Genomic DNA, 12,272 nt, shown 5'->3' with positions numbered 1-12,272 from the left:
AATGATTATTAATATACTACCACTACATTAACATATGCAAATTAAAATAACTTACTCTCCATGGCATTGAGGAGACTCCAAAAATACAAAATATACCCCAAGTAGGGGTTTCCTTCTCCATAAAAATAGCTGAGACTCATTCTAAAACAATAATTATGGTTAATCAGGGGCTCTTAAACAAGTATTGTGGGCTAATAAAACTCCTACAGAGCCCTCTAAACTCACAAGGAGTCTTCTCCAGAGGTAGGACAGCCAGCTAAAACACAAACAAAACTTCAATGCAGGTGCGGTTGATATAAAGAAGGAAAGTAGTCATTTTACCCAAATGTTCAGGCCTTTGCTAGGAAACTCCATGCTCTTGGACTGCCTGTGCTCATTGCTGGCCTGTGTCCCACAGCATGACTCATGCTGACTTGTACACACATATTCTCTTTCTCTCTCTCTCTCTTTCATCCCCGGCTCCCCCCCCCCCCCCCGTCTCTCTCTCTGTCTCTCTCTCTGTCTCTCTCTCTCTCTCTCTCTCTGTCTCACACACACACACACTCACACACACATATACACTTCTATATGACTTAACCACATGTGGGAGTTCTTTGCCACAGGATGCAGAAAAGGTGTAGGAGGGAGTCAGAGAAATCTCTACTCCAGTCTCATAGGGAAAACAGAGTAGGGCAAGCTGAATGTGTTATATAATTCAAAGGAGAGAAAGATCAGACACAACATCACATTTAACTAAAGTCTATATAAGGACTCACAAGTAAAATAATGAAACCAGTGGGACTACTGCCAACAGTAAGTCTTTTGCAATAAGCAAAAGAAATAATTATATCAAACTAGTAAGAGAGTTAAAAAGGTATAGGTATGCACTGATCTACCTAAGAAATCCAAGTCTGACTTCAAATTAGAAGACCAGACACTGCTCAAGAAAAGTGGTATTTCCAAGATCTCGTGGTATACCCCATATGCAGTTGGGACAGTAATAACCAAAATGTTACCTTCCTCAGTTTACTCAACTAAAACCAAAAGCAAACAGTTCAAATGGAAACAAAAAGAGAAAATATACACTCACCTTATTCTCCAAGAAAAGCTTTGAATCTATTTTCATTCGTGTTTTGAATAGTTAAGTCCTTTTAATAGAAAACTTTTATGTAAAAAGAAACGGTACTAATTTCTTCTGTATTTTGTACATTTTATTTATCAACAAATAGACTCTGACAGAACACTGACTATGTAAGAGGCAGTGCAGAAGGTCCTATGTAAAACCCCAAAATGAAATCGCTGTGGACTCCATTCTCTTGGGCCATGGGAGAGGTGCAGGGCATGAATAATGATATTATAGGGGAGAATGAGTTTTGTGGCCATCGAGAGTGAGAGGCAGAAAAAGCTATGTGCATCTCACATAAGACCACCTGAAGGAAAGAAAAATCATGTTTCACTTGTAGCCATGGTTTCACTTGAACCTTAGTTTTGAAGGAAGCTTATATATTGTCTATATGGAAAGGGGGGATAGGGCCCAAGATCAAATAAGTTCAAAGAATTTTGGAAACACTTGGCAGACAAAGTTAGAATACATTATTTATTTCCCAATACTTTTGATGGACTAATGCTACTTGCAAATACCCAAAAGAAAAATAGAGTTGGCAACATTTCTCAAACTTATTTGACCACAGGACACTTTTATTCACAGAGCATCTCATGGAACTGGTGACCCACAAACCACTTCAGTAAGCTGTAGCAGAATTTGAGCTTGTGTGGAAACATGGAGCACTAGAAATTGACAAGGCTTGGGTAGGTGAAGACTAATTAGAAGACAAAGTTGGTGACCTACTGACTGCTTTTTCCTGGAAACTCCCTCTTCTGTTGGCCCTCCTAATAAAGCAAACTAATCTGACTTCAGTTCAAAAACCAGCTCGCCACTACTAACTGTAAGAACTTCAGCATTTACTTCTCTATCCCTGAGTTTCCTTATTTCCTTATCTATAAAATAGGGTTGTTATAAGGATTCAGTGAATCCATGAATATAACCACCTAGAATGCCTGGAACATAGCAAATACATAATAAACCTTTACCTGTCTACTTATCTATCTATCTATCTATCTATCTATCTAAGGCTTGATTTCTTTTCTAGCCTTCTTAGTATTTCTCTCTACCTCCTTTGTTGGCTCAGCATTATCTTCTTGTTCCTTAAATACTGGCTTTCCCCAGGGTGGTCCCCTTAGCCCCTTTTTCTGCTTATTCTAAATACTCTCCTTGAGAGATGGCTTCAACTTACCTGGCCTGATGCATTCCTTGACTACAACCCGAGCTCTGATATTTCTCCCAAACTCCAGAGAGTATTTCCAAACACTATCTGAACATACCCACCTGAAACGTTATGCAGACACCTAATGTTATTCAAACGATGTTCAAAACTGTGTTTACTATCTTCTGTTCTATTTCCAAACCTTTTTCTCCTCTGTATCCATATCTCATCATCCAACACCCAGTTGTCCAAGCTGGAAATTTTTGGATCCAGTTTTCACTTTTTTTTCCACTTTTTATTTTAATCACTTGGTGCTCATCACGACAAGTGCACGCCTTAATCTCCTTTACCTATTTCACCCATCCCACCACCTACTTCCCCTCTGGTAACCATCAGTTCGTTCTCTATAGTTAAGAGTCTGTTTCTTGGTGTCTCTTTCTCTCTCTTTCTTCCCCATTTGCTTTTTTTATTTCTTAAATTTCACATATGAGTCCTTCTCTGATTTATTTTGCTTAGCATAATACTCTCTAGCTCCATCCATGTCATTGCAAATGACAAGATTTCATTCTTTTTGATGACTGAGTAATATTATATATTACTTATATATTATATTACATATAATATTATATATACACACACACACACACACACACACACACACCACTTCATTATCCTTTCACCCACCAATGGACACTCCTTCCATATCTTGGCAATTATAAACCATACTGTTATAAACATAAGAGTACATGTATCCATTTGAATTAGTGTTTTTGAATCCTTTGGGTAGATACCCAGTAGAGTGTGATTGCTGGATCATAGGGAGTTCTATTCTGAACTTTTTGAGAAACCTCCATACTGTTTCCCAGAGAGGCTGCACCAGTTTGCATTCCCACCAACAGTGCAAGAGGTTCCCCTTTCTCCATACCCTCACCAAAACCTGTTGTTTCTTGTGTTGTTGATTTTAGCCATTCTGACAGGTGTGAGGTCATATCTCATTACAATTTTTATTTGCATTTCCTGGATGATAAGTGATGATGAGCATCTTCTCATGTGTCTATTGGCCATCTGGATGTCTTCTTTAGAGAAATATCTGTTCATGTCTTCTCTGCCCATTTTTTAATTGAATTCTTTGTTTTTTGGGTGTTGAGTTGTATATGTTCTTTATATATTTTAGATACTAACCTTTTATCAGCTGTGTCATTTTCAAGTATCTTCTCCCATTCCATAGGTTGCCTTTTAGTTTTGTTGATTGTTTCCTTCACTGTGCAGAAGTTTTTATTTTAATGTAGTCTCAATAGTTTATTTTTTACTTTTATTTTCCTTGCTTCAGGGGAATGTATCTAGAAAAAAGTTGCTACAGCCAATGTCAAAGAAGTTACTGCCTGTGTTCTCTTCTAAGATTTTTATGGTTCCAGGTCTCAACATTTAGGTCTTTAATTCATTTTGAGTTTGTTTTTGTATATAGTGCAAGAAAGTGGTCTAGTTTCATTCTATTGCATGTAGTTGTCCAGTTTTTCAACACCATTTGTTGAAGAGGCGGTCTTTTTCCCATTGGATATTCTTTCCTGCTTTGTTGAAGATTAATTGATCATATAATTGTGGGTTTATTTCTGGATTTTCTATTCTGCTCCATAGAATTAAGTGTCTATTTTTGTGCCATTACCATACTATTTTGATTATTATGGCTTTCTAATATAACTTGAAGTCCAAAATTGTGATTCTTCCAGCTCTGCTTTTCTTTTTCAAGACTGATTTGGCTATTTGGAGTCTTTTGTGGTCATTTTTTACTTTTTATACTCCCCCAACCCTGCCTTTGCCCTCCACTACTTCCATCCCTATATTCATTTGGTCAACTGATCCACTGATTCTATTTCTGGATTATCTCCTGAATTAATTAGTACCTCTCCATTCCTACCACAGGCTCTCATCACATTCTTACCATCTCTCATTTAGAGTTTTGAAGCAGGTTTCTAATTTCCTTCCCTCTTCCAAGTGATCCTCCACAATATATTTCATAAATACAAAATTGATTGCCTTATTCTTATACTTTAAAACTTATAAAGATTATAATTTTACATTAAATATCTCAGAGTGAACTCTAGTTAATGATATTCATTATGAAGTATTTACAGAGGAATTTACTGAAATCTTTAATTTGCTTGGAAATGGACAAAAAATAAAATGGATTGATGGATTATAACAGGATGGATTAATGGATGGATGGATGGATGGATACATATGTGATTAAAGAAATACAGCAAAGTGTTAATAGCATAATCTGGATGATAGTTATGCAAGCACTCATTATAGAATTATTTCAACTTTGCTATATGTTTACAAACTGTTCATAGGCTCCCTGTCATCTAGAGGAGAGTATCCAAACATCTTAGGTGGGTCCTTCAAAATCTAGCTCCTATCTACCACACCAGCCTCTCATTCTCCCCCCAGTTTGCACCCTATGTTCTAGCCAAATGGAATGAGTCAACATTCCTTTATGTCTTATATACTCTCCTGTGGCTAAGGCTTTGTCATTTTTTGTCACCTTTGTCATCCTTTTCCTTTTGTCATTGGAAGACCCTTCCATTATTTCTCTATCTGGCAACTGTTTAAGTGTTCTTAACAGCAGCATCTCCTCTTGGCTGACTTCCTAGAAAATTAGCTTACTGATACATCAATCAGTTATTGTTGAGCTGGGGCTGGGGCTGGGGCTTATGTATGTATTTTTCCCAAATGCACTAAAAGCTGCTTGATAGACTATGTCTCAATCTTTGTATATACAATACCCAGCATAGTCCCAACATTCTAGGCCCTGAAGGCATGTCTCTGAATTAAACTGAATACCAGCTAAGAAGTGTACTATTTCTTTTTTTAGTTTTTTTTAAGTTTATTGATTTATTTTGAGAGAGGGTATGCAAGCAGGGAAGAGGAAGAGACAGGGAGAGACAGAATCCCAAGCAGGCTCTTGACAGCACAGAGCATGACATGGGGCTCAAATTCACAAACTGTGAGATCATGACCTGAGCCAAGATCAAGAGTTAGACGCTTAACCAACTGAGCCACCGAGGCACCCTGAAGTGTGCTATTTCTTATACTAAGTTGTCAGTTGCTGTCTCTGGGCCTTTTCCTTCACTCGGTAGCAATATGCTTGTTATTTGTTCCAATATAACAGTTGTTCTCATTATCCCTCATCTTTAACCATAGGTAACTATGGTATCAGGATGTACAGCTCTTATATATTAATCAAATGGATGCACACATTTCAAGTCTGTTTTATATAATTATATAGTAATTATTTCTTCTTATAAAGATTTTAAGTGAAGAAAAACTCACTCACAACTAGCTGATGCTTGGTCTATTCCCAGAAGTGCTAACAATGACCTTGCACGCATGAATACACACACACACACGCACACACACACACACACACACAAATACGTTTTGAAATGAAATTTTACCTTATAAAGAACCAGGACCATCAGATTCCAAAAGATTAAGAAGTTCCTCAAAAATTTTACCAAAGTTTGCATCTAACCTTCTTATCTTTCCCTAAAACCTGACAGGCAACAATTAGCAATAACACTTCAACCTCTCACTTCACTTCTCTCTAATTATTTGGTGTTCATAAGAAACAGTCTCCAAACTACAAAAAAACTATTTATTTGGGAGTTCCTAATCTGTCCTTTTACTGTGTTCAGAAAAATTATTTTCAATTAATGAGTTAATGCTTGATTCCACAAACCTGAGAGACTTGCCATTTCCTCTACTTTATCTCTAGTCTCCAAAAACCAAAAATATGATTTTTAACATTTGCATTTATTATAAAGAAGTGTTGCTATAGTGAAATAAACTGTGACTATTTCCGGGTTCACTGTGTTGGCATTTGATTCAGATGACTAATATTTCTTATCTATTACAAACACTACATCTGACCCACTAAATTTGCATTGGTCCAAGGTTCACTGAACTAAAACATTCCTTCCTCTGTCTGCCAAGCGCGTATTTCTTTACAGAAATCTTCAATAGTGAACTCTACAGTCACGGAAATCCACAAAGGATCCATCAAAAGTAAAAGAAAAATGTTAAGTTAATAAACAACATTTCCAAAATGGTTACAATTTTGATTTGTGAAACAAGCATTCCCTGACTCCTAGCCTGTCAGACACTCCCTCAGCATGCCGGCCTCCTCAGAACCACATGTATCCTTCTACAAGGCAATTTGTTTGTTCATCCCCTCTACAACAGTGGAGGGGGGTGCAATTCTATATCCCAGCACAGAGTACAGCGCCAGGAATAAGTAGGTACTCGGTAAACATGTGTTGAAAGGAAAGAAGGAAGAAAGGAAGGAAGAAGATGCAGGGGTTATAGCTCTTGTACTGCTTATGATGTCTTTTAGGTCATAGAAAACAAGATCAGCGTTTGTTTTTAGGAAATTGGACAGTTAATTTTCACGTTTCTGAAGTTCTTTTGTTATGGTCTAATCTATAAACTTCTGCTTCTCAACATTACTGTTTAAACTAGCAAATAGCTCCCCTCAAATGAAATCAACCAAAGTTTAAGGAAAATTATTTTGTTAACACAGTTTTGCACCTTCAGGAATCAACTGAAACTAAAACCAGGAGTCATCATGAGTCACTCCTCTTCCTCTTACACAAGGAAAGAGGATGCTATTATGGAGCAGAATACACGAAGAATGAGGCAAGCCAAGCCAGTCCAGTACTAAAACCAACCTGCCCACGTCTCTGCGTGGCCAGTAAACCCAGAAACTACAAACCCCAAACATATCTCTAACCACTTACTCATCTGTTTATATTTTGAGAGCCCTTTATAAGAGTAATATATTTTAGCTTTAAGAAACTATCTTCTCCCCACCCCATCATTTAACAGTGAAATAAAAAATTTATTTTATGCAAATTGCCCTGTTCTTCCATTTCACCAGCATTAATAGAACCACTGGTTTCCTCCCTGATCAATCAGTAAGTTATTTATGGCTAAGCCTCAGGACTGTGCAATTAGAGACACGGCAGAACTCCACTAATGTCATGCATCAGGAACAATTCCACTCTGCAGGAAATCAAACTCAGTCATTATTTGGGTTCATTTCTGGTAATTAAGCAATTAAATAGCACTTTGGATATCTAGTGTGTTCAGCAACAAATTTTATAAGCATTCCTCATAAGAACCTAGAACAATACCATCCAGTCGAGAGCATCATCTTTATAAGACAAAAAATGATAGGGACCAGGAACCAAGAAAGTCCTTCCTTTCTGTGTGACAGTGATGGTACTCTTGTGAGGGCAAGCACCACACTGCTTCCTCAATGGCAATTTCTGATTTACACTGACTTGTCCACAGTCTTTTCCCCTGCATTTTAAAAGGGTTCCCACCTTTTCTGCTTTGCCCAATTTACACCTATTGTCCAGCATAATTATTATTAATATCTTCATTCTCAAGAGTGATGAAATCATATACCTAACTCGAACAGTATAATTCTAACCACATCACTCCCTTGTTTAACTCTTTCAGTGGCTTCCCCCTGCCCTCAGAGTAAAGCCTAAACTTCTTCAACAAGGCTTTTTGATGTCTTGATAGCCACTAAACTATAAGCACCATGAGGGCAGGGATTTTTTATTGTCTGTTTGTTAACTGTCATAACGCTGAACAGTGGCTGGCACATAGTAGGGGCTCAAATATGCATTGGATGGCTGGCTTTTAAGGGGCCCACAGTGTGGGCGCTGCCTCTGTCTCCTACTGCATCTCTGCCTTTTCTTCACAGGCTAATCTTCAGTTGGATCTTACTGTGTTCAGTTCCTTTCTCACCTCTAGGCCTTTGCATATGTCCTTCCTTCTGCCTGATATATTCTCCTCCCTTGCACACCTCTACCTGTCTCATCCCCCCCATCTCCCACTCAGCTCCTGTAGGATCCAGCTTGAAAGTCACTTCCTCTGGGAGGCTTTCCCCAGCCTGCTAGGAAATGTGCTCTAACTGTTTGTATGCACACCAACCACCTGTGCTTCTCCTAGGCTAATGCTCATCATACTCTCCAGTTAACTATTTCTGTACTCACTTACTCGCTCTATCTCTCTCTTTTAATTTCCTAGTCTGTTTGTTCCATGATAGCACTTATACACAGTCCTGGAACCCAAGCACCTATTACAATTTCTACCACCTGGGAAGCAATTAATAAATTACTATTGAATTGATTAAAATAAACTAATGTGACCTTAAAGGTACAGTATAAAGATGAAATGGTTTGACAGTCCCACCTTACCCTGCAATTGATTATGTTCAGTCCTGTGTACCATATGCTAATGGAAACAAAGCCCCTGCCTACTCAGAGAAAAATAATCAGGAGGGCTAATAGACTGACTAATGGAAACTGAGATAGTTCTGCCTAGAAAAGAGACATGGAGGGAGGGAGGGAAAGAGGAAATAAAAGACATGAGAACTGCCTTCCAATTTCTAGATTAAACATGCTTTATATGGCCTTGGTGGGATTAATGAGAGGAAGTTAGAAGGCAACAGGTTTGGGCTTTTTAGCAGTCAGAGCTACCTGGAAATAAATGTGCTGTCTGTGAGGCAGTGAGTTTCCTGTCTCCAGCAGCATTCCATGATGGGCAAATGCAACTTGGTGGGGATATGAGGTTAGAGTATGTTATATTTTTTTATTTTTTTTAATGTTTATTTATTTTTGAGAGAGAGAATGAGACAGAGTGTGAGTGGGGGAGGGCCAGAGAGAGGGAGACACAGAATCAGAAGCAGGCCCCAGGCTCTGAGCTGTCAGCACAGGGCCCAACGCAGGGCTTGAACCATGAACCATGAGAACATGACCTGAGCCCAAGTCCCACGCTTAACTGACTGAGCCACCCGGGCACCCCTGGACTATGTTATTTTTAATCTTAAGTAGCAAAGAAGAAAAATAGTAGAAATTGAAGTAGTTAAGCAGCTTGATCAGATTAGAAGGGAAGATTAGAAGGGAAGATTAGAAGGGAAGACTCCTATGCAGAACTGAGGTAGCTGGGAATTCAGCCCTGTCCCTATACCTCATGCCTGTAGAGAAAAATAGGCTTGTTCAGGTAAGACAAAAAGGGAGGTTTAACAAGCAGGATACTAATGGTCACACAATCACTGGAGAGAAAATTAAAATCTCAAAAATATGATTGATGGAAATTCATTCCTATTTAAAATATAATAAAAAATACAAACAGATATTGGAATTACTAGTCTACTTCATAAAAAACAAAGAAAAAGAAAAATCTGTTCACCTTAATTAAAGGTGAAGAGAAAGAAAGATCTGCCTTTTTTCATAATAAATGTAAATAACATGTATTTTCATAATCTTAGCTCCTGAGCAATTAATACTTTAAAAAACAACCAGCAAAGAGATGGAGTTTTTGACCACTTAATTACATGAGTGTGAACACTTCTGAAGATTTCATACTTTTTTATTATTTTTTTTAATTTTTTTAATGTTCATTTATTTATTTTTGAGAAAGACAGGACGAGCAGGGGAGTGGCAGAGAGAGAGAGGGAAACAGAATCGCAAGCAGGCTCCATGCTGTCAACACAGAGCCCCATGTGGGGCTCAAATCCAAGAACCTTGAGATCATGATCTGAGCCAAAACCAAGAGTCAGATGGTTAAGCAAGTGAGCCACCCAAGTGCCCCTATTATTACTTAAATTCTAATTAGTTAACATATATGGTAAAATTGGTTTCAGTTGTAGGACTTAGTGATTTGTCACTTACATACAATACCCAGTGCTCATCACAAGTGCCCTCCTTAATACCCATCACGCATCTAGCCCATCCCCCACCCACCTCCCCTCCAGCAACCCTCAGTTTGTTCTGTATCATTAAGAGTCTCTTTGACCTTGGCCATAGCAACTTCTTACTCAATACATCTATGGAGACAAGGGAAACAAAAGCAAAAAATGAACTATTGGGACCTCATCAAAATAGAAAGCTTATGCACAGTGAAAGAAACAATCAAGAAAATTAAAAGGCAACTGACAGAATGAGAGAAGATATTTGCAAATGACATATCAGATAAAGGGTTAGTATCCAAAATCTATAAAAAACTTATCAAACTCAACACCCAAAAAACAAATAACCCAGCAAAGAAATGGGCAAAAGACTTGAATAGACACTTTTCCAAAGAAGACATCCAGATGGGTAATAGACACATGAAAAAATGTTCAACATCACTCATTATCAGGGGAATACAAATTACACTTGATCTTAGCCAAAAGGCCGAGAAGCGATAGGGGAATACAAATTAAAACCACAATGAGATACCACCTCACATCAGTCAGAATGGCTAACATTAACAACTCAGGCAACAACAGATGTTGGCGAGGATACAGAGAAAGGGGAAACCCTCTTACACTGCTGGTGCAAATGCAAACTGGTGCAGCCACTCTGGAAAACAGTATGGAGGTTCCTCAAAAAATTAAAAATAGAACTACCCTATGACCCATAAATTGCACTACTAGATATTTATCCAAGGGATACACGTATGCTGTTTTGAAGGGGCACATGCACCCCAATGTTTATAGCAGCACTAATCAACAATAACCAAAGTATAGAAAGAGCTCAAGTATCTATCAACAGATGAATGGATTAAGAAGATATGGTATTATGTACAATGGAGTATTACTCAGCAATCCAAAAGAATGAAATCTTGCCATGTGCAACTATGTGGATGGAACTAGAGGGTATTATGCTAAGTGAAATTAGTCAGAGAAAGACAAATATCATATGACTTTACTCATATGAGAAATTTAAGATACAAAAGAAATGAACATAAGGGAAGGGAAGCAAAAATAATATAAAAACAAGGAGAGGGACAAAACATAAGAGACTCTTAAATACAGAGAACAAACTGAGGTTGCTAGAGAGGTTGTGGGAAGGGGGATGGGCTAAGTGGGTAAGGGGCATTAAGGAAGACACGTGCTGGGATGAGCACTGGGTGTTATACATAGGGGATGGATCAATGGAATCTACTCCTGAAATCTTATTGCACTATATGCTAACTAACTTGGATGTAAACTGAAAAACTAAAAAAAAATGTAAAAAAAAGAGTCTCTTATGAATTGTTTCCCTCCCTCTCTCTCTCTCTCTCTCTCTCTTTTAATATGTATTCTTAACCCAAGCTTCGAGTCACTGGAATAAAACTACATGTCTTATCAGTCTCTGAGATAAGACTCCTGGTGACAAACTAATGACACTGATCTCTGTTTTGAAGGCCCTGTTGTATTGTGGATTTAGTGGGGCAGGAAAGAGGGAAGAAGTAGGTGGGCCTCTCATGCAAAAGAGTGGCCCCAGTGGGGCCACTGTTCCCAGGAGGGCTTCCAAAAGACCTTCTGAATAATTCATGGTTTGATTGGAGCAGCCCACTGCAGGGAATGCCCTTCTGTTTGGCTATCATGCGGGCTTCTTTCAAGAACCCACTCTGGGAGCTTCATCAAGAGAGAGGTCAGGCTTGTTTGTAAAGTAAAGCAGTCGGGTGTAGTATGCCTTAGAACTTCTTCCCCCAGCCTCCTCTGAGCTGTGCTATGACCTCACACAAGACTCTCTTTCTCCTAGGGGACAAATTTGAGATTTAAACACCTCAACTTAACATAATTAACATTTTGACTAAACAGACTAAACATAAACGGAAATCCTTGTTATAGCTTTAATGACCAACAGCACTTCCCAAAATACACACACACACACACACACATTTTGTAATCCAAATGTAGAGAAAAGAAGATGTCACTCTCTACTTAGAAAAGAAACACAGCAAGAGATGAAATATGCAATACCAGTTAAAGTCAACATTCTGAAAGTGAAAGGGCTCCATTCTCAGGGCAGACTGTCTTGATCTCACAATGGTTTTCTAAAGACCTTGGACTGAAGTCAGAGAGTACGTGCCAAGGATCACAGCCATTCCCCACCCCACCCACAGTCACTGTGGTGTGGGAGACAGGCTATCAACATTCAGAGGCAACTGACCCCAGAAGGCACTGCCCTACAAAGAATTAATTTC

The sequence above is a fragment of the Lynx rufus genome, unplaced genomic scaffold, assembly GCF_022079265.1.
Source record: "Lynx rufus isolate CCGP_SWC_20201006 ecotype Redwood Valley unplaced genomic scaffold, mLynRuf1.p SCAF_13, whole genome shotgun sequence".
In the NCBI taxonomy this organism is placed as follows: domain Eukaryota; kingdom Metazoa; phylum Chordata; class Mammalia; order Carnivora; family Felidae; genus Lynx; species Lynx rufus.
Note: the sequence above shows the minus strand (reverse complement) of the source record.